The following is a 24,125-nucleotide window of genomic DNA, read 5'->3' as shown; positions in this document are numbered from 1 at the left end:
TATGGAGGCACCTAGACATCAACAGCCACCTGCAAATCTGATTTATTGTAATTACTCTGCACTCCTTCAGACACATTAAAATCATGGTTGGGAATAAAGAGCTGCACAAACAATTAAACTGGCTAGAGAGAGATGAACCAGAATGTGCCACCTCATTCAGAAAGGGAAAATCTCCCCATGATTACTCAAAATATATACACTAACCAAAGGCAGGGTTAGGGCTCCTCAGATGAGGTCTCAGCCTAAGGGGTGAGGAACAGGATGCCAATCTGCTTATTCTGTGGAGACCCACTCACTCTCTCCATAGCAGGATCCTATTTAATCCCCTTTTGACCGTGCACTGTGGTCAATTTCTTAATTAGTTGGAGAGCTGACTCCTCCCAACAACAAAAAAGCAAAGTTGGAAACTTTGCCCATTAATGTCTGCAATGTGTCAAGATAATCTTTATCTACTGCTAGCAACCCTCAACAATCTGTCCAGTGTCTGTCAGGGCTGTTATGCCTGCTACAGCCACATTTGCCAATCTCCAGTCAACTGGGACCTCCCTGGTTGGCCAGGCCTCCTGATAAATGATAGAAAGTGGATTGGTAAGTACTTCACCAGCTCTCCTAGTACCCTTGGGTGGATTGTGTCTGACTTCATAGATTTGTGTGTGTCTAAGTGGTGCAGTAGGCCACTAACCATTTCCCCTTGGATTATGGGGGCTTCATTCTGCTCCCTGTCTTTTTTTTCCAGATCAGAGGGGTGGGTACACAGAGAGCAAGTGGTCATACTACTGAAGACTGAGACAAAGAAGGCATTCAGTACCTCAGTCTTTCCTTCATGCATGGTCAGGATGTTTTCCCCAACAAAGGATAGAGATTCCTTCTATTTCCATTAATGTACTTATGGAAACATTTTTATGGTCTTTTATAACAGTAGCCAGATTAAGGTCTAGTTGGGCTTTGGCTCTTCTAATTTTCTCCCCGCATGACCTCACAACATCTTTGTAGCCTTCCTGAGTGCCCTGCCCCTTACATAGGCCCTAGACTTCTTTTTTTTTCACCTGAGTTCCAGCCAAAGCTCTCTCTTTAACCAAGCCAGTCTTCTTCCCCGCTGGCTCCCCTATGGACACCAGTATGGCCTGCTCCTGCACCTTAAGCATTTCCTTGTTGAACAATGCCCATCCTTTCTGGACTGTTTGCCTTTCAGGACTGCCTCCCAAGAGACTCTTTTCTGTCAGGCTCCTAAACAAGTCAGTCTGCCCTCTATACATATAAGCTAGCAGTTCTTCCGACTCTTCTCCTTAATCTGCCAAGAATCAGTGTCTGTTGTTTCATGATCGCTGTGCTCAAGAGAGCCTCCAACCATTGCATCACCCACAAGTCTTTCTGTTTGCAAACAACAAGACCAGCAGGGTGCCTCCCACAGTTGGCTCACTCACCAGCTGAATCCTATACCACAGGAAAAAAAGCCCAACATATGGTTTCTGTTAATTATTAAATAAAAATTGCAACTAAATTAAGAGGTGATAAACATCTGATGTGTCTTCTAGCAAAATAATTTCGCTTTGTGGATAAACAGAGTGATTTCTTGTGTTGTTCCCATCTCGGATTTTTATTATGCTAATATTTTTACAAATTATTATAAGCTGGCAAAACCCCCAGAGGTCTGTGAGAAGGCAAAAAATAGTCTGTAAATTTTCCATTACAGAAGTTTTCCTAACAAGAACGTTGGACAGCTTATGCATTGCAAATACTTTTAATTCCCAATCTGTTGTAATGTTTTCTTACTCATACATTTTGTAAAAAATATTTATATCCAATAGACTTAATATTTATAAAAACATAGCTGGCACAAAATGTGATTCATAATATGGATTTTAATAGTACTTCATCTATCAAATTATTTCTGAGAATATCTTCTCCTCATCGTGAAAAATCATCTGAGGCAGAAGTTACTGCAGATGAGTTGTGCTGTAATATTTAAAACTGTTCGTGAAAGAGAAGCTCAAGTTAGAACTACCAGAATCTTTTAGCTATTACATGAATCTGCTCAATCTCATCAGATGTCTTTTTAGAAAGAATGGTATACAAATACCCATTATACATAACACAGAAGGTAATACCAAACATATGGGTCCAGAGTATAAAAGATAATTTGTGAATATGACAAAGATACCTCTGTGACTAACCTGACCACAGAAATCATCATGCTTAACAAAATGGCTACTAAAACTGATAAATTGACTTCTAGACAATTTCTTACATAGCTAATGCAGAAAATATACAGTTTGTGGGAGGGTCACAGAAGTAATCCACAACTGACTTGATCTACCTCTCACTGCCAACTAATGATGAATGAGTGCATTTTAGGAACAAATTAGTACCCAGCTTAATGATCCACATCTCCCAGTCTGAATGAATAATGAGATAAGAGGGGCTCACGCTGATTTAAATCTAGTGAACTAGAAGGAGAATTTTAGGCCGGTATTACTGTTGAAAGCAATGTGATGGTGTGAGCTTTTTCATGGTTTGGTTTGGTTTTGTTTTGGTTTTCCCCCCATTATCATACCTGTTATGTACAGGGCTTTAATAGTCACGCTTGACTTTACAGAATAGTTTATACATCAATAAAGCCTTTTAAATCTTGTCCTGTGGTATGCTTTTCCACAGGCTACAAACTTTGTGAAGCAAAGTACGAACTTATAGGTGTCTTCTACTGCAGCAAAATCCTTCATGGCAGAATGGCAGCTCAGGAAAAAACATACTGAGAACATATGTGGACTAGTTTTTATCTGTGATGAACTTAAACAGATAGAAGCCACTCTAATGACTGACACTTTTGCCTGGAAGGATGTTAGTAGCAAGTACTTTAAAAATATGTTTTCTTCTTGGCTTGTTTTGACTCTCGCTGTGAAAACTTGTCCTTGCATCTTTCAGGTCACCATTTTTGTGTAATATGGGAGATTTTGTTGGTTTTATTATTAGGGTTAAGGGCAGGTTAATTTGTAGCCATATAATGCACTGAGATAAGGAACAGACTGGGTGAAAAATCATCCAGCAGGGAAAATTTAAAAAAAAGAAAGATGAATCCAGTTTTTCCACTTGTACCGTGTAGTGAACATTTTCTTTGGCACAGCTGAAATGAGTAATAGTTATCATAATAGTCATGAGTGGCTGAACCACCACTGCTGCACTGAAACTATACTTCTCAAGCTATTGTCTTATGGATGTTGTGATGATTGGTGTACATTAGAAACCTATGCAACTGAACCAAGTATAATCTTTTTCCTGTGTGTGAGAGATCACTTGCAGTGAGTAGAGGAGAAAGTTAAACTTACAATTTAGAGGCAGAAGATTGGTTGATTTATTACTGTTTAGACTGCACATGCTACACAGCTATTAGATAATTGTAGTAGTTAAAAATGAAATACTTCATTTCTTTCTGAAGCCCAAGTTATTTTTGTTTGTTATCACAAACAAAATACTGACCTTATGCCTCTGCCTGACTTTTGTCTTATTTGCCCTCCTTTGAATCCTGAGGAAAAGATTTGTGCTAACTTTGCAAAAATAGTATTCTGTAGTTATTGACTTGAATGCTGGGAGTTCAAACTGTAGCATTTTTATGAGACAATCCAGGAGAGAGACAACTCTTTTTTATGTTGTACTGCTATTATATAAGTCATATGCTTAAGTAGTGTAAGTTGCTGCTCTTGATCAGACAAAACCCCTTATTGCCTAGCACCCTGTCTCCCCTAGGAGCATTATTTGTTACTTGCAGGAGACAAAAGGACATTCTCCTCCCAGCTCACCCCCACTTTAGTAATGAGTAATGAAAACAATTTGTCTGGAGAACAGATTGCTTACATTGTAAGTAAGAAGGCCAGCAGCAGCCTGGCCTGTATCAGGAGTAGTGTGACCGGCAGGACTAGAGAGGTGATTGTCCCCTTTGCTGTACTTGGCATTGGTGAGACCACATCTTGAGCATTGTGCTTAGTTTTTGTGCTGAGTTACACCCATCCTGAGTGGAGGGCTGAGAGAGTTTTGCTCCTCCCCCCACCATCCTCAAGGATAAAAGAAACCTGATCCAGGTGAACGGAGACGAACTTGGTTTCCCCCTCCCAGGAGGAGGGGTCCCCTGAATCAAAGGTGGTCTATTCCACTCCCCTTTCCTGTCCAGCAAGCCTATAAAAAGGAGATTGCTATCATTCCTTCTTCTTCTGCCTCACCTGCTCAAAAAGATATTGGCTGCTGCTGATTTCCTGCACTGACCACATGGCTGGGCCTGGCTTTTCTTGAAATATTAATACACCATTTGGTAGGATCTACATGATTCTTAAAATAGTTTTTCTTGACAGACATTTATTTGAATCTGTATTTGTATCTGTATTAACATACAAGAAAAGTAATAAATTACTTAATACACAAACCCCCCCAATATTGGTTCAGCGGACACATTCATGTAAGTAGTTAGGTTACTATGGTATTTTCAGAACTGCTGTACTGAGAGTTCACTTTTCTCTTAGGATTAAACCAGTTTTAATGTAAATGACAATTCATTAAGCATCACATTGTGATTTAGTCTAGATTCACTTTTTTTTTTATTATGTACTATTTACAATCTTTTAAACATGCAGTGTGTTATAAATGGGGCCACACAAGAAAATTGCTAAGTTTCTTGTGAGAGTTGTTTTATTAAAAAAAGAAGCAAGCAAGCATCAGGGAAAAAAAAGGAGAGAAACGGCGCACCGGGCCGCAGAGACTTCCCCCCACAGATACCTCCAGTCTCTGCCAAAAAGCACCTTACAAATCCTAGCTTTTCTTTATATAGCTACGCCATCTACATATGCATGCTGAAGCTTAATAGAAGGCAGGGATATGATAATGATTTCTAGCAACTTCTTGAGCATGCGTCTTCTTTGTGGTAGGGGTCGCAGATGAGGCAGGGGAGGTCTTTCTCCTGTATCCTTTGAAGAACCACATCTTCTCACACAAGTACAGCTGCAGCAGAGGACTTATCTAAGGTAAACATTCCATGGCTCCTGAGAAAGTTGGCATGAGGTTCCAGTCTGAAGCCAAAGCAATCTGAGCATTTACCCTCTGTTCTCAAAACAAACCAACTGCCACTGCCCACCCTGAACACTGCACTGTAACACAAACTACAAACCACTATTGCATTTATAACAAAATGCAATATCAATTTCAGGAACAATCTATATCCAGAAAAGGGAAGATACTAATTACTTTTTTAGAAAAACAGAATAAAGTGCCAACTCATTAATAATACACTGATTCAGCTTTCGGCAGATATATTGTAGGAAGCATGGTTGTATTTATCTTCATTACGCACTGTGCAAATTTACTGTATGTACAATTCCATTTTAAACTTCCAAACAAAACTTTAAAAGTTCCCACATTAACAACTCTCTTTGTGCTAATGGTTAGTTCCCACAGATTGTTAATCATTATCACCACTGTTAATCATTATCACTGTGCATTTGTTACATATGCAAAACTGTTAGACTTTAACTGTTAGATCTTTTAGCCTAAATTTTCAATGACTGCACAGTACCATTCATACTGTGTAGGCTGCACTGATATACTGCAGGCACCGAGAGCTATACACATTTTAGACAGGGATCACAGTATCACGGGATCACAGTATCACAGTATCACAGTATCACTAAGGTTGGAAGAGACCTTGAGGATCATCAAGTCCAACCTGTTACCACAGACCTCATGATTAGACCATGGCACCAAGTGCCACGTCCAATCCCCTCTGGAGGTAGTGGAATCACCGTCCCTGGAGGTGGTCAAGAGGAGATTGCACATGGCACTTGGTGCCATGGTCCAGTCATGAGGTCTGTGGAGACAGGTTGGACTCAATGATCCTTGAGGTCTCTTCCAACCTTGGTGATACTGTGATACTGTGAACCCCTCCAGGAACGGTGACTCCACCACCTTCCTGCGCATCCCATTCCAATGACGAACAACTCACTTGGTGAAGAACTTTCTCCTCACCTCGAGCCTAAACCTCCCCTGGCACAGCTTGAGACTGTGTCCCCTTGTTCTGGTGCTGGTTGCCTGGGAGAAGAGATCAACCTCTTCCTGGCTACAACCACCTTTCAGGTAGTTGTAGAGAGCAATGAGGTCACCCCTGATCCTTCTCTTCTCCAGGCTAAACAATCCCAGCTCCCTCAGCCTCTCCTTATAGGGCCTGTGCTTAAGGCCTCTCCCCACCCTTGTTGCCCTTCTCTGGACACGTTCAAGTGTTTCAATGTCCTTCTTAAACTGAGGGGCCCAGAACTGGACACAGTACTCAAGGTGTGGCCTAACCAATGCAGAGTACAGGGGCACAATGACTTCCCTGCTCCTGCTGGCCACACTATTCCTAATGCAGGCCAGGATGCCGTTGGCCCTCTTGGCCACCTGGGCACACTGCTGGCTCATGTTTAGGCGGCTGTCAATCAGCATCCCCAGGTCCCTCTCTGTCTGGGAGCTCTCCAGCTACTCCGACCCCAGCCTGTAGCTCTGCATTGGGTTGCCATGGCCAAAGTGCAGCACCTGGCACTTGGACTTGTTGAATGCCATCCAATTGGACTCCGCCCATCTGTCAAGTCAGTGGAGGTCCCTCTGCAGGGCCCTTCTACCCTCTAACTGACCAACATCTGCAAATTTGCTGATGACTGTCTCAATCCCCTCATCCATATCATCAATGAAGATATTAAAGAGGATGGGGCCCAGCACTGATCCCTGGGGGACGCCACTGGTGACTGGCCACCAGCTGGATGTGGCACCATTCATTGCCAGTGAATAGTAACTACACTTCCCTGGACAACCTGTTCATGTTAGTGTCTGTTAAATTATCCCTCTTGATTAGTTGCTATAGCTTCTGGGATTATGCTGTATGAGTGAGGAAGGCATGGACATAAGACAATGCTTCCCATTAAAAGTTATTTGTAATGGAGTACTCTTCTGAAACAGTACTCTATTTTTTGATGCACAGCAAAAAAAGAGAGTTTTGAAATACAAGTCACATCTCAGACACAGAAAAGCTATTATAAAAGATCAAACCAGTTCTATATCTAAATCTAGCTCTCTTCCTCTTTTAATACTTGAATGTTTTGTATCCAATATTCTCAAGAAAGAAAACATTCTTATTATATAATGTTAAATTTAGAGAAAAGCTATTCCTTTTTGCAAGTAATCACCTCTGTCTGATTATTCTTCCTGTCTGGAATGACAATGGCATTCTCTAGCCTGACCTTTGTCAAAATAGCACTTCCTAAACATTCTCCACTATTAATTCAAGGGTTAATTGGAGAGCAGGGGGTAAAGTTTTCAGAACAGAAATTAACCATTACCAGTTCTCTCCAAATGTCTTTTCAAATATCTAGGCCTAAGAAAAATATTCTGGTTATTCTGCTTCCAATAGGACAATGAAAATTTGTCATTACAAAGTCCTTGGAAGTTTGCTCTTATGTATCTTGTATATTCTGATAGGGTTATTAACCCTTGACAACTCACTGCTGTAGTACTTCCAAGTTCTATATATAAAAATTGATATCCCCTCTTCACCTTCCAGTAACAGCAAAAAGTGATTTTGTAGGACATTAGCATAATGGAACCTTTTCAATAAAATGATAAATTGAGCCCATTTCAGAAAACAGAACACAGACTTGATAATTTATTGCAGTCAGTGCCATGCTGGAGACCTCATTCATATCATATGCTTTTAACACTGATGAGAATAGTACCATTTTCTCACACCTTGCATGTCTGCAAAATTCACTTGAGAGGAAAAATATTCCTTTGTAATAGAACCAAAAGCACTTCTGGGAGTGCTCATCTTTACATGCCATAATTATCAATCATGAATGTGTCTAATTACTGTATTGTTTTTAAATGCCCTTTCATGTAATTGAAGCTGGTAACATTTGCCAACTCCCTTGTGTCAAGGGATGGGCTGGGAAGATTCTTGCGTCCTTGAAATGTATTCTGATAGTTTATGGGTGACAGCGTGGATAGATTTTCTTCTGCAAATGCATCACTTACATCTTTTGCCACCAGCTGGAGGTGGCATTTTCCAAAATAATTGTTGGCATGAATTAATTACTGAGGCCACTGGGGGAAATAGGACATTAACACTTAAGAAACACACAATGGAGTTGTAGGGCAATTATTTTTTAACAGGATGAGTTCAATTATGAGGCACAAATAAGAAAAATGCTTGATTTTAAGTTTATTTTAAAACCCAGTAATTGCCACTAGTGTGCAGCATAGTGCTTGCACTACATGGTGGGTATGGGTTGTTGAATATTTGCTGGTCTTATTCGAAACTGTCTTGCCTCATGCCAGCGTCAGAATGAAAGTGCTGGCTGGAGCAAAGTGTTATGGGGCTTGAATTTCAGATTGTAACATGAGAGGCTTCCTGTTACGGTTGCTGCTTTTGGGTTCTGGGTTTGGGGTGTTGTTACTTTACCACAGTATCACAGTATCACTTTCCCACGGGAATGGTGGTGAGATGGGTGGGAATGCTCTAATTCCCTGGCTTTCTGCTTTATGCTACTGCTTTCTTGCTTTATGATGATCTTTTGAAGTCCCTTCCAGCCCCTAATGTCCTGTGATTATGCTGCACTTTTGGTTCTGTAAATAGGCTAAGGTAATTGCATGTTATATTATTAGCTAAGGTGACTGTGCATTGTATTATTATCTGTTTTGCTCAGTAAAAAAAAATATCTTAACTCTCTTTTATCTCAACCTGGAGGGTTGTCCTTTTTTTGTGTGTGTGCTACTCTTCCCTCAAATCTGTGTTGCAGAGAAACAGTTAGGGTCACTTTAACCTGTTACAATGGTCTCTGTTATGGACTCTTGCCACATGAAACGACATATTTTTCTCTCAAGTCATGTGCTCAAAATTCATGTCATTGGGAGTTCTGTGCACAGAGCAAAGGCATTGGGAGAACAGACTTATTAGAATGGCTTGATCTACAGAAAGTAATTACGTTGAACAGATAGTTTAATAAGTCTAGTTGATATTAGAAGATAAAAACAGCCATACAAAACATATGCTTCTCTCTCTTTGTAAAGACAAATAGCCCAATGGAACTAAGCTTGAATTTCTGTGAAAGAAAAAGACCATTACATTTGGCAGGGGAAGATTCTGTGGTGGTTTTTTGTTTGTTTGTTGTTTTTTTAAGAAAAGAACTGTAGTGGTAGAAAAATGGACAGTCAGTGCAAAGCATCTAATTCATATTCACAGAGAAGCAGAATTAAAGTCATTGTGTGCTCTTGCATTGCTCTGCCAAAAGCCTTTACAATTTTGCCAGCAGCTTTGTCTCGGTGAAGGTTTCACATTTCTGCTGCTACCTGGGTAACTGTTGTTAGAGAGATGCCAAGGTATTGGCCTTCATATCCATTCAGGCTTTTCTTCAGAGACTCCTAGCAAGGGTTTCAGTTGTTTTGTTCTTCTTTTGTGCCTTTGTTTTGTTTCTTTTAGAGAGAGAATACCCAACCATAGAAACTGAGATTCTAGATCAGCTTTATGTGGATTTCCAAAAATCCTTCAGTGTAAGATTTTTTCTCTCTGCTCTGGGATACAGTAAACATTTTGCTTAAACTTGATTGTCATTATACATTTTTCATGAGTCAACACTACCTGTGTTATGCTCAGCAACTAAGATTTTATCCAATTGGAACAGAATGAAGATCCATGCTGTGCAAATAACTGTTCTACTTTGTAATTTTTTAATATTCTCTGCAAGCTACAAGAATTTTGATACTCTGTGAGATGTATTGGCACTGACTGGAAAGTTGAATTTGGGTAGGATTACAGAATTTGTTATCAAATTATCAGACAAAGGAAAGTATAGGAAGACAATTTTTTCTTGATCTGCCTTTCACTTATAAAACAGAATGATACAGTGGTCTGTAAGTGAAACTGTCTCCGATATATCTGAGCTGAATTATATGTGCTGTGGCACCATTTTTAGTGCAAGTGAAAACTGCTGTTTCAGAACCACAGTTTCCTTATTGTGTATGCATTCTGAAATTCCTATCTAATGGCTGACTTCAAGATTCAAAGTATTTTTGACCACTAATTAAAAAACACGTGTATCTTTGTGTTCACTGATATCCTGGAAACTGTCTTAAAAGCTTGTTAGTACTGTTGGTATCTCTGTGGGTATTCATTTGTAGGTGTTTGACCCTGAGAACATGTCATATTCTGATTTAGCAGTTATATCCAACTGCTGCCGTAAGTGGTATTTGCTGATGAATACTTCAGATTTAGTTTTGACAGTCTATCTGCTTGTAAAGATTATTGCATTTCTGGAGTAGACTATATGTAGCTAGATTTCCACTTAAATGCAAGCCCATCTGCTATAGATGTGTGTGTTATATATATATATATGTTGATGTATTTTAACTACCCTCCCACTCAACAAAACAAAGATTGAAAAAAATCAAAGGTGACAGCTGCATGCTGGAACAAACTGTGCCAGGGCACCCTGTAACCAACAGATTAGCTAGTGTCTGTCATGGATGGAGTGATGGAATTCACTCATAAGAGAGTAGTAATATGTTTGTTGATACAAGACAGTGACTGAAGGAAGTTTATTGGTAAATTAGTCTGGTTTAACAAGACTCAGTGGAAAGGTACCCTTGATTATTTACACTCTACAGGTTCAGACAAAACTGTCAGGCAGACATCCTGTCTTATAAGCCACCCTTCCTGAGCTTTCCCACAAGGATGTTATAGGAGACAGTGTCAAAAGCCTTACTGAAGTCAAGGAAGACAACATCCACTGTTTCCCTGCATCTAATTCAGTTATACTATGTTAAAAGGCTATCAGATTAGTCAAATGTGACCTTCCCTTGGTAAATCCATGATGCCTGCTCCTGATAACCTTATTTTCTTCTATATAACTACAGAAGGAGCTGCTCCATCAAGTTTCCAGGGATGGAGGTGAGGCTGACTGGTCTGTAGCTTTCTGAGTCCCCCTCCTTACCCTCATTGAAGACTGGAGTGACACTGGCTTTCTTCCAGTCCTCAGGCACCAATCCCAGTCCCCATGATCTTTCAAAGATGATGGAGACTGTTAGAGCAAGAGTATCAGCCAGCTCTCTCAGTACTCATAGGTACAACCCATTGGGGCCCATGGATTTATGTATGTTCAGCTTACTCAAGTGATCTCTAACCCCATAAGCATTGGTGCTCTCTTTCCAAGCTTCTGTGATGCTCTGCTGATGCAACAGACCCAGTTCTGTGGGTCTTGACATTTGTCTGTCAAAATAAAGATACAGAGAATAAAAGGCACATGTGGATATGGGGATGAAGATGAGGTGCAGGGTAGGGGGAACGAGAAGATATCATGCTCCAGATTGAGCCTGTTCACCATGTAAAGTGTGCACTGATGTTCAGCTTTATGCAATACTACAGAACTTGGTATGGATTTTATGATAAGCCCTGTTTGCCAATGCTGGCTGCCATTGGTTTGTTACAGATTTGCTATGAAAATGGTTTAACCAGTGTGGTAATGAAGATCAGAAGTTCTCTTAATCAACTGAAGTGCCTGAAGATCCGATTCATCCTTACATTCACCACAATTTTCCCCTTAGCTTTGTCACTCAGTAGACAGTATATATTGCTGCTAGAACATTCTAGTTGGCAACAATCAGTTTGTTTCTGGTTTGAAGCTATACCATTTGGCAACTGAGTTTTTATCTATTGCAGCTTTTCTCAGAGTCCACAAGTTATTTCTAAAGGTTTTTTAAAAAGTCTGTAGATATGGCCAGATGAAGACCCTGATCAACACTATCAGGGACTTTCCCCAAGCAGAATTTACTTCTGAAAAAAAATGTTATGCTTATCCTAATAACAGTGAAATAAATACAAAGATCTCCACTGTCTTCATCTGTGGAATGTCTTCTAACTTATAGTGTGACTTGGGAGTTCAGCACTAAAAAGGAGACCTACCCAAGCACGTACACTTGTGAAACTGCCCAAAGGATTATAAAGAGAGACAGAAAAATGCTTTCTTGATTTCTTGTGAGATGGGAGAAATGGAACAGGTTTTTATAGAGATTAAGAGGTATGAAGTACATTACCTTTCAAATCGAATGTACAGAATACTTTTCAAGCTTTTCTGCTTAACTTCAACAAAACCATTCTCCAGAATCAATCGGATTGAATCAATTGATTGGTATGGCACTACAGGAACAACTGAGAGCTAATCTGGCAGCTGCTGGGCAGTGTCATACTAATCAAGAGTAAAGGTAACATCCAGTTCTGTTCTGTACATATTGTGGTGAGGAGTGGAGTCTCAACAGTTCATACTGTAGAAATGCTAAAGTAGGGCAAAGGGTGGTTTCCTAGACCTGCAGGGTGAAGAATGATAATAGAACTCTTTCTAAATTAGCCTTTTTGAGAAGAGAATTACTATGCACTTTAGCCACTAAAATACAATGAACATGTAATACTAATATCACATTTAAAGGTAGCGTACATGTAGTATAAAAATATCTAATATTTGTTGAATCAGAGAACATACTGATAAATTAATCATGGTATAGCAATAATATTTCTTACTGAGAAGTCCCACAGGGCCTACATATTACAGGATCACAGGATCCTGTAATTCTTACTGCATTCTTACTTAGTGATAGGTTTGCATTAAGAGAAAAAGGGTTATTCAAGGAGTTACAAGGGCAGATATCTAGTTGTAGTCTTAGAAACTTCATCTTGAATTATTTCAACATTAGCTTCATTATTTCTGATAGAATAGCCACTGTATGCCTTCTGGATAATAAAGTGTATTTTCTTGCTGTTTATGAAGATAATCAAACCAACATGTTTTCTGGCTGAAAAGCCCCCTAAAGGGTCTCCCCAATGTGTAATGTAGAAAGGGTATAAGGTGAAGCTCAAAGCTCTGATAGGTAGAATCATGTATCTTGCCAAAGCAAGGGAGATCACTAGATGGAGTGTAATAAAATGTACATTTTAATAATTTTTTTAATTTAATATTTTCTGGCAGTGATATCTTCAAACACCACCATAACTTATTTACAAAGTATATTTACAGGTTCTGTTATTTGGTTGCGAGTAATGCATTCCACATATGAAGACAGTTAAATGATTTAAGCACAGACCTAAGAATTTCCAACACAGCGACTCAAATTGTAAATAAAGGTTCTGTGATCTGTGGTTTCCCACAAAGGGGATTCTGTGGCAGAGAGCTGGGTACTCAATGACTCGCTCTCTGTCCAGTATCTTCCCAGATACTGTGACTCTGATTTGAGTTGCCCTTGGCTTGGAGAGGGCTAGGGGTCCTCTGTCTCTCTTGTGTACTCTGTTGCTGGACTGTAGCCTTTCTGTGGTTCTTCTGGGATTCAATTATCTTGGAGCTTTTCGCCTTTCTGCCTTGGTCCAGGTGTGAGGCTTGGGTGTAGCTGTTGCCTGTTAGGACAGCTACTTCAGCTACTGCTGCATTTGGCTCTCGTCTTTTTTGCGGTAAGAACAAGGCCCGGGTGTAGTTGGTCTGCTAGTGCAGGCCCTTGAGCTGCTCCTCTGGCAGCATTTGGCTCTTGTTGCTGTCTGAGTGAGAACAAGGCAAGTTGCCTAGCTTTTTGGCTGGTTTAAATACTGTCCAAGACAATTAATTCCCTTCGGTAACAGAGAACCCCGATAACTGGACCTGTCCAAACATGGCCAGGGACACACACAGTTCACAGCTGTGTTACAAAGTTAATCACACGTGTTACATGTTTATCTGGACCCAAGGAAGTGTCCAGGTTTGCACACTCACAGGTGCTTACAAGGTTAATTACACATTCTATACATTTGCCTTATTATCTGGACCCCAGGAACAGACCAGGTTAGCACATTCACAGGTGCTTAACCCATTGTCTGGGCTAGGGCATGTTTTGGGGTTTGACCCTTCTGGACGGGTAGTGATCATCGCCTCACTGTGGGGAATTTTCAGATACATTGGGGCAACTTTAAGAGTTTCAAAGGTAGCAGTAGTCTAAGTTTCAAAGGCTGAGAATATTATTTTCATGCCTCTTATGAATAACAGAGATGCTCAGCAGGCTGTACATGTAAATGTGTCAGTGACAATTACTGGTTCCATTTTCTGTGTATTTAATGCAATGAATCTTGCTGTTGCATGACTAACCTGTGGATAGGGAATTCTGTTAGCTAGAGAAGCTTTGAGATTCAAGGTCTTAGGGATCAATTACAAGTGCACTCTGTCACTCTATCTTTCCTTCTTGTTCTTAAATACTTTGTGTCTCACCCTCTCCACAGGAAGCAATTAGCTTTTTGCATGTGTAAAAAGTGAACCTCCAGTACATGTTCCTTTCAATAGCTGTTTCTTACTGCCCATCACTTAAACATCTAGGGCTGATTTTAATAGCCTGTAAGACTTGCATCCCTTCCTCCCTTTGGTAGAGTGGTTAAAAAGGATAAAGAAATCTCTTGATTTAGGTTTACATTTTCAAAACTGTCTTCTAAAAGCTAAAGAGTGCTACTGCTGCACCAACATTTTAGTTAAGATCATATATAAACACAATATGTGAAATTCTAAGCTGACCGTTTTCTTAAAATCCCTTCCTAATTTTAACAGCACAGTCCTGGAATTGCACCATAAGAAAGTGATGCAATGACCACATCATTGTGTTGTGGCAATATAGCATGGTAAAGTGCCATTTTTACATAGTATTTTCCATTTTTTGGAATAAATCTTTAAAAGAGACATTGTTAACTAATACAAATCTTATCACTTATTTAGAAACACCTAGGGGTCTTCCTCAAAATACTATTTTAAATGAAGCAATAATTTACTTGTGTCATTAAACACTGAGTTTTGGAAACTGAATAGTGCAATTATTACTGGTATGTAGTGTAAAATGTTGTATCAGTTGAGTTATAGATGAATCTTTCCCAAGCTATTTTCCTGATCTTTGTTATTTCTAAGAGAAGCAGATCATCTTTAAATTTCTAGTTCTGTGGGAGCCTGACATGTAGGGCTTTGAGAAGGACAATAAATACCACTGATCAATTGAAAAGACAGCTTCTGTGGTACAGTTATTGTGTAACATTTTGTAATACTCTGAAATATTATTTTTTTAATAAAAATGCTGACAAGTTATTTAGTACATTAATGAACAGTCCTGTTTTCAGTAGTAATTTATTTTCTGCTAGAATAATGAGGAAAAGGAAAGAACATACAGGGTCAGCTATAGCCAAGAGTAAGATAAGCAGCTACTTGTCATAGTTTTCTTTATTTAAATATACAATGGTTCTATACAGCTTAACTAAAAAGAATAGCTTGGATTTGGAGAGCTCTCTTGCCTGAAGCAGAGGACCAGTTACAAACAGAAATATCATAGTATCATTCTAGTGTAGATTTGCCAGTTATCTCCAGAACTGCTGAAGATGATCAGTTCTGTGTACACAGACTTATAACACCATCTGATAACATAATTTCTCTGTGTGTCCCTACATCACTTATGGAGGTTCTTGAAATGAGTGCCTGAAATCATACTGAACCTGTAGCACATGCCCTAAAGCTGGAAGGATACAGAGAATTTGATTATAAGCTCAATTCCTGATGGACTTTGCCTCCATAATTTTGAGTGAACATCCATCTTGCAATCTTGTTCATAGCTTCTAGACCATTAATAAGGATCATAGAATACATAGAATAGAATACATAGAATAAACCAGGTTGGAAGAGACCTTCAAGATCATCGCGTCCAACCCATCAACCAATCCAACACCACCCAAACAACTAACCCACGGCACCAAGCACCCCATCAAGTCTTCTCCCGAAAACCTCCAGTGATGGCAACTCCACTGCCTCCCCAGGCAGCCCATTCCAATGGGCAATCACTCTCTCTGTGTAGAACTTTTTCCTAACATCCAGCCTGAACCTCCCCTGGCACAGCCTGAGACTGTGTCCTCTTGTCCTGGTACTGGCCACCTGGAAGAGACTAACATCCGTCTGTCTACAACCTCCCTTCAGGTAGTTGTAGAGAGTAATAAGGTCACCCCTGAGTCTCCTCTTCTCCAGGCTAAGCAACCCCAGCTCCCTCAGCCTCTCCTCATAGGGCTTATGTTCCAAACCCCTCACCAACTTTGTTGCCCTTCTCTGGACTTGTTCCAGCAAGTCAACATCCTTCCTAAACTGAGGGGCCCAGAACTGGACACAGTACTCGAGGTGCGGCCTAACCAGTGCAGTGTACAGGGGCAGAATGACCTCCCTGCTCCTGCTGGCCACACTGTTCCTGATGCAGGCCAGGATGCCATTGGCCCTCTTAGCTGCCTGGGCACACTGCAGGCTCATGTTCAGTCTACCATCAACCAGCACCCCCAGGTCCCTCTCAGCCTGACTGCTCTCCAGCCACTCTGACCCCAGCTTGTAGCTCTGCATGGGGTTGCTGTGGCCAATGTGCAGAACCCGGCACTTGGATGTGTTAAATTTCATGCCGTTGGACTCTGCCCATCTGTCCAGCATGTTGAGGTCCCTCTGCAGAGCCTCTCTACCCTCCAGCAGATCAACTCCTGCCCCCAGCTTGGTGTCATCAGCAAACTTACTGATGATGGACTCAATGTCCTCGTCCAGATCATCAATAAAGATGTTAAAGAGCATGGGGCCCAGTACTGATGTCATAGTGAGCTGTATCTGTCATTAATATTTATACAAGGCATATCTCAAACTTCTCAAAAATTATTTGTACCTTGTCTTTAGGTCAGCCATTAACTCCTAGTTTATCAGTCCCTGATAAACTTTTCATGAAAAGCTTATACCGCCTTCCATAATTTGGTTTCAAAGTACTTCTCATTCTTCTCTTCTGTCAGTAACTGTGGATTTCTTTTCCTAAGTGCTGGCTAGAGTATTTTCTGAGGTTCTGTTGCCTTACATTATGATATTTTTTTCAAATCTATACATACTTCATAGATTATTTTTTTAATCTGCATAGTGTTTGGTGCCGAAACTTTTTTAAACTCATGTGCATATGTGTAAGTAACTGTGTAGGCAGTCTTAGAGAATAAATACAACATTGGAGGAACTAATTTTCTTTTAACTCAAACTGCATTCCAGTTCCTTTTCATAGCTTAGTTTTCAAAAGCTTAGTGTTAAATTTTAAACACATTTATATGAATTTAAATGCTCATGTTTGTGTGCGCACCATATATGTGCTAATCAATTGCACATACATTTGTTGCCTACTTTTTCTGATAGTGGTTACTCCACCTCTGATGAAAGAAGTTCATCAGGAGGGAAAACAGAAGTTCTTCTAAATTCTAGCTTGTAATATAACTTGAAACATAAATTTCACTTCCATTTACAGAAATGTCCATTTGCTGTCTTTTATACATTACACTCTCTGAAAACAACCAAGACATTTTACTTACAAATGTGATTCTGCAAGTCTTTGCATTCATCAGTTCCACATTGTTCATGAAAAAAACATCTGTTGTTTACAAATCATGCAGTTTGGCAAATTCAGATTCCTACTGAGTACAGAGGTTGAGAATTCGGATTGTTTTTAGGTTTTCAAATCTCAGAGGTCTCTCTAGTTTCTCCCACTATCAAATGTAAAGCTATCAGAAGTGCTTTAGAGATGGTGACTTTTTTTAAAGTAGAGGGGTATTGGTGGGAAGTAACTTGTGAAGAATTTCATTTCCATTTTCTTTATTACAATATTTTTGTTGAAGTATCTTATTGCTAACATGAACTTTCTGTAAGGCCACTCCTGAATAAAATTCTTTAGTTATGCTGAAATATTCTATGGCTCGGTGCTATGTATAATCTTACTTTTGCCTTATTTCCTTTGTGGTAAAAACTGAATTTTTGTTTTGTGAAAGTAAGATGATTGTATTCCAACTTGGAGTTTGTTGGCTGTGTAACTATCCATATAGTCCCTGTATAGAGTGACAAACTTTTTAGCTTTTCACCATTTTGCTGCAAATATGATGTATTGTCATTCATACTAAATATGTATATACACTTACAAATAAGATGGATAATTAAGGTGAAAGCATTTCTGGCTCGGAGGTCTTTGATTTAATTTTGAGCTCATCAAAGGCAGGTAAATTTGTATTGTATTATTCCTCTGGTTTAACCCTCACACTACTGTCAAGCAATATACAGCAGCCCTTATGAAAAGACAGACACATTATTTCACTATTTAATCAATATATTGCGGCATCCTTGTTGAAAACTGTCAATACTTCTTCCTATTCTCTGTTTCATATTCTTCTGGTCCAGCCCTTATCTTTCATAGCTCATTTCTGATATAATGCAGCAATTTAGCTTTATATATCCTGTCAGGGAGAATATTGCTTTTGCTCATCACTCTTCCTTTACTGTGTGTCCTTTTTCAGAATTAAAATGTAAGTGATTTCTTCATTGTTAATTTCCTCTACTATTTTTATACCTCTTTGATTCACTCCCTGGCTCTCATCTCCAACACTCAGCTTTTCTGCTTATGCAAAATATTTCTTTGATAGTATGCCTGTTACTCTGTCATCTACTTCAAAATCAACAAACTGCAGTGCTGCTGCTGCCTGATTCTTTTTCTGTATTATGGAAGAAGCTGTTTTGAGTAGCAGCTTACTATGTTTACTGTACAGTAGCTACTGTCACAAAATATTTTGTAGATCCATATCCATCTATGACATTTTCTGCCCTCTGTTTTTCCTGGCAATAAACCATCTTCAGATGTATGACTTCAATATTTAATTTTGTTCAGTTAATCTGATTGTTTTTAAAAGCTTTTCAGTGCCATTTTTATCTGTGCAATGTTGTTTCCCTACTAGGGTTCAGTACTGTGTCTCCTTGTCCCTTTCTCCTGCTACTGCCATTTCCCTGCCATCATTGTTTTCATTTAAAAAAAAAATGCAGAAAATGAGTCAAAAGCTAAATGTTCAGTTCAATGACTTTATTACAAAGGAAGCTACAGATAGTATAGATAGTGAATATTGATATTTGTCTGTGATGGACCTAATCTGTCAGCAGTCCGTACTAGCTGACTCCTAAGTAGAACATCATTAATATTCTCCCAGCTGTGGGTGGTCTGATGAGACTTGGCTTTCTCAAGTCTTCCTGGAAGTAGCAGGTAGTACAAAGTATTTCTCATTTCCTCTGAGAGCAGACATAGGACAGTGGAATCATCAGTTCCTCTAAATGTATAAAACTTAAACATAGAGTCAATTCATGTCTTTTCTAATTGTTGCTGAAGCATATTACATTTTGCAGTGATGTTTTTGAACCTGAGAAGGTACATGTGGAATACAAGGCTGTTGGCAAAATAATTAGTGTTCTCTCTGTTCAACTGTCAAAATTAGCCATTATTACCAGGCAATTTGATGTACGTTTCTTTGCATCAGACGGAATCTCTTTGAAAATGTCTCTGAATACCAAAAAAGTATCCAAAATAACAATATTTATTAATAAAAATAATATTTAGAAAAGTAAACAGAAAATTGACAATAGCTGGAAAGAGCTTATTCTTTTGAATGCCTAAGGAATCTGAACTAATAAAATGACTGAAAGCATTAGCAAATGAACAGAAGATGAAGAGAACTTTTTAAACATTGGTATACAACTTGCAATCATTCTGTCATCACCACAAAGACACCCATGCCTGGTTTTCTGGAGCAGCTTTACTTCTTCTTATGTGCTTAGTATTACACCCCAAAGTCCTTGCCCTTAACTTCAAATAACAGTTTCCAACAACTGTTGTAAAAGCAGGTCACAATCAGTCCCTTCAGTGAGGTAAAAGGCAGTTCAAGATGGTGTTTTATGGGGGATGGGATGGTTCATGCATTGTGTTTTCCCCATGCACAAGGAGTACATTTTCAGGGAGACCTTTTGATACCCTTGGTTTTAAACACTTTATTGATCTACAGGGTACGATTCTGTCTCACATAGATCTTATGCTGAGTTTTCAGCGATGTCATGAAGTTGTCATTTTGTCTTTTTTTCAGTCTCTCCCCCCTCCCCTCCCCCCCCCCCCGTATTTTTGCACACAAATTTTTTTCATTGAAACAAGGGATTTTAAAAAATAAATATCCTTCCTGTTGTCTCTGTCAAGTACTTCTGATATTTATACAGGCCTTATACCCTTTTCAACCAAATGCCAATTCTTATTAAGATTCCCTTTCTTTCATATGTAGTCCTTATTACAGTGACAAGCCCTTTTCTTTTTTTCTAAATAGCTGTCTTCCATATACTGTAATTACCTGAGATGCACCGACATTCTGCAAATCATATCTTGAGTCTCAAGAAGAGGAATTAGGTTTTTTAAAGTTTAATCTCTTTAATATTGTTATCCCTACTGCAAAATACCACAGCTGTTTGTCATGAGTTTTTATGCACAGCATCATTGAGTAGGATTCATCTTGCCTAATTTTCGAGGTCTGTAGTGTAGATATCTGTACCAGAGCAGCCCTAAATCCTCACAACAGACAGAAATAGACCCTTTTAGGCACCATTCATTTGGCATATTGATATCTTTTTATATCTACTTTAGGGTGAATTGAATCAAACCCTAAAAGTCCCCATTTTTCATAGTCCAACCAGTTTAGATGAATCTAGCTGTCAAATAAATGTCATTCTCGTGGTCTGAATTGGATAAGCATCATAAAGAATAAGTATCATCATCAACAGGTAGAAAAATTTTATAAATGTGTGCATCTGCATATAATATATCTGGGGAAGAAAACCGCTCTATAAAAATCTTTGCAAGTAAAGATGGGCAGTTAAGAAAGAAAAAATCAAAAGTAGAGCATGTCAGATGTATTTTTTGGAAAGTGAAATGAAAGTGAGTTGGAAAAATACTTTTTTTTTCTTTCTTTTTTTTTTTTTTTTGTTTGTATTTTTTCATTAAGCAAGTTGCTGAAATGGTCTATGAGGTTTCTGAGAGTGAATCTCCCTTTTACAAATCACCACTAGTCTAAATGTCAGTATAATGGAATCTGAAACAATGTTATTTTAATGTAATTTTCAATCTGTTGAAAGATTTTCTGTAGCTACGTCCTCTTTTAAATTACTGAATTGAAGGAATGACTGGATGAAAATGCAGTTCAGGTCAAAACAGTAGGTTGGCTCCTAATACCCCTATTCAGTTTTGATGCAGTTAAACAGGCGTAGGGTTGATAATGGGTGTTTTGACTGATTAGAGATTTCAGGATCAGGTCCTCAGGTCATTATGACTAATGTTTTCTGATTAACTAGTCATGCGTATCAGAATAATTGGTCTGCGCTATCACTAACGTGTATAAAGCTCCCACAGTATGTTCATCATTAACACAGAAAAAAAAGAGTGTAATTCAGGTCCTAAGGAGCTTAAAAATCTAAATGGACAGACAGTACAAAACACTGGGATACACATTAGAGAAAGCTACTTTCTCTTTTTATATAAAACACTAAAGGGGGAGCACAGTTTTAATACTTTTTGTAATGGGATATCTGTGAAGAAATTATCTTTGGAAAAGTAAGAAAAAGAGAAAGCATCTCACTGGGATGAGATGACAGGTCCCAGCAAAGATCATAAATGAGCAGCCTTTTCCAATCATGTCTTACATTTCTTTTGCCAGTAAAAGCAACATAATTAAATGGACTTAATAGGGAAAGTCACCAAGCATTTTACTATAACTAGCCTGTAATAAATAGCTTTATCTGATGATACACAAAAGTGAAAACTACAAAAATAAGAGCTGTTTTCTGAATTCTTAAACTTTTTAAAGTCATACACCCATGATGTGTGTCCCTGTTAAATGTACATTGTTTAAACATTAATGGAGATGTTGGAGATATAAAATGATCAGATTATGCCCATCATACCCACTCCTGCTTTTTAACCAGGAAAATTATATCTCAGAATTTTGATATTCTAGTTTGACTGACTTATCATATACGTCATTAAAACTGAACAGGCGGAAGTAGTTGGTCTGATCTTACACCACATACAGTGTAGCATATTCCAACCCTCCTCATTTATTTTCTTTGGCTAATCTACATCAAGAAATAACTACTATAGAAAATATACTAGAAAGAAAAGCAGAATCTAAATAAATAGTGAAAATATTGGGAAAGATTTAAATGGAGACCAACAATAAAACATGAAATCTATTGTCTTATGTATCTTGGATCATTAAACTGTAAACTCTCAGCATACAGCATCAGATCAAATAACCCCATCATTTTTTTTTCCTTTGAGATTTTATAGCAACATATGTTAATACTTTCGCCCTAATACTTTCGCCTTCCAATCTGTGGCCTGATGATTCCATCTCCACAACCCTTTCAGCCATTTTACTTTCATTCTTCCACAAACTTCTTCACATGGTTGTTTCTATGACACGGTTGTTTCCTTAGAAGGCTAAACTGTAGTTATGATGGTGGGCCTTAGACCTTAGATACTTGTGAGCACAGGTAAGTAAGCCTGAGGTGGAGATGGCAGGGAGAACCACCTGCAGAAGAGCTTATGGACAGGTTATTTCTCTGTCTTCTGATATTTTGTCTTACTCCAGTACTTTTCTATTGATCTCTCTCTCATCTCTCCATTATTGCCCTCAGACATACTTTCAATATTTCCAAGAGGGACATAATGTTCTCCAACAAATTTCTGCATAGGGATGTGTTTAGAGGTACTTTTTGTATTAGTGAAAAAAAAACAAAGAAGTGTTAAAAAAATGAATATTGAGCTCACGTAGTCTATTTTTGCAGAGAGTAAATATCAAGCTAATGCATAAGATTTATCCTCTATAGTAAATCAGCAATATGTCTCATTTCAGGTTTCTCCTGTGACTGCTATTTTTTACTGCAGTATTCAGTCATGCTGATTTATGCTATACTATCCTGTGAATATTTTGCAGAGTGTTATCAATAACATAATTTTATCTTTGGATCCAGATGGAATGGGCTTAGAACACAAAGGAGGCAGGAAGCCTCAAGTAGTTTATTGCTTGAAATAAAATTGGTGTAAAATGTGAGACAAGAATATAAGACATCAGGGAGTGGACAACTGGATGAGTAAAGGCATCAGCCCAATTAACAAAATATTTTATTTTGTACAGGCTCATATACTCAGTAAGATAATTCTGTTTGACTGGAATAGTTTTATCAGAGTCATGACAGGAATCCTTCTGGAGAGTAGGACAAATTACAACAGTGAGTAGTGGCATTACAGATCTGCTCTGGATGAGTGCTTCTACATGAGAACAGAAGCAGCAAACTCATTAGGCTGTCAATATAAGAGAGTAGAGTGATGAGGACTGAAGATATGAAAATCCTAGAATCATAGAATGCAAGGGGTTCGAATGGGTCTCTGGAGATCATAAAGTCCAATGCCCCTGCCAAAGAAAGATCACCTAGGGCAGGCCACACAGGAATGCATCCAGGTGGGTTTTGTTTATTGTGGGCCTCTATAAGCAGTAGCATTCTTGCTTACTTAAGTCGTGTAGTATTTCCTTTACATTGTGCTAAAGGTACCGTCCTTTTGTTTTATTGGTCAGTGTGCTGACCCTGCATAGTGAAACTGCAAAAAAAGTAAAATTCAATCAATTGCAAATCTTCTGCTCCTCATTTGCAATACTGTGGTTTAGATTTGTGTTGTGGTAGCTCAAATTGAGTCTAATCCAGACATGCTCTCAGTCCTAGTGTTAGGAGCCTCAGACAAAATATAAGTGAATAGAAATCTAAATGTCCAAAATGTTGTCATACTTTGTTTGGATTCACCTCTCAACATTGTACCATATATTAAATCATTCAGAATATGCCTTTTTTTCCTTTGGTTGAACTGTTTTTATCTGACAACTGTTTTAGACTGATTTGAGAAGTGAAGCACTTGGACGATCAATTAAAATTAATATTGGATATATCACTGATGTACTCATATGTAACATATGTTTATGGATCTTGAAAAAATTCCTCTTTAAGCAGTGTACATCTTCTTTACATACATCTACATACTTTTGCCTAGGAAAAAAAATAGTTTTGGATTACGTAGTTCTCTGACGTTTTGCAAACCAGTTGCATATTTGTTAAGATACCTGTAAATAGGTATGACATTAAATTCCTAGGCATTTTCATTGACAGAACACAGAGTCATAGAATCATAGAATGGTTTGC

At 38.6% G+C, this 24,125-nt stretch overlaps 1 protein-coding gene across 1 annotated transcript in view; it reads left to right on the top strand.

The window, feature by feature from the left end:
- The window catches only part of PRKN (parkin RBR E3 ubiquitin protein ligase), a 739,568-nt gene that overhangs the window by 217,781 nt on the left and 497,662 nt on the right, over window positions 1-24,125 (top strand). The window lies entirely within an intron of this gene.

This window comes from Dryobates pubescens, chromosome 6 (assembly GCF_014839835.1).
Source record: "Dryobates pubescens isolate bDryPub1 chromosome 6, bDryPub1.pri, whole genome shotgun sequence".
In the NCBI taxonomy this organism is placed as follows: Eukaryota; Metazoa; Chordata; class Aves; order Piciformes; family Picidae; genus Dryobates; species Dryobates pubescens.
Note: the sequence above shows the minus strand (reverse complement) of the source record. Positions and strands in the feature narration are given on the sequence as shown.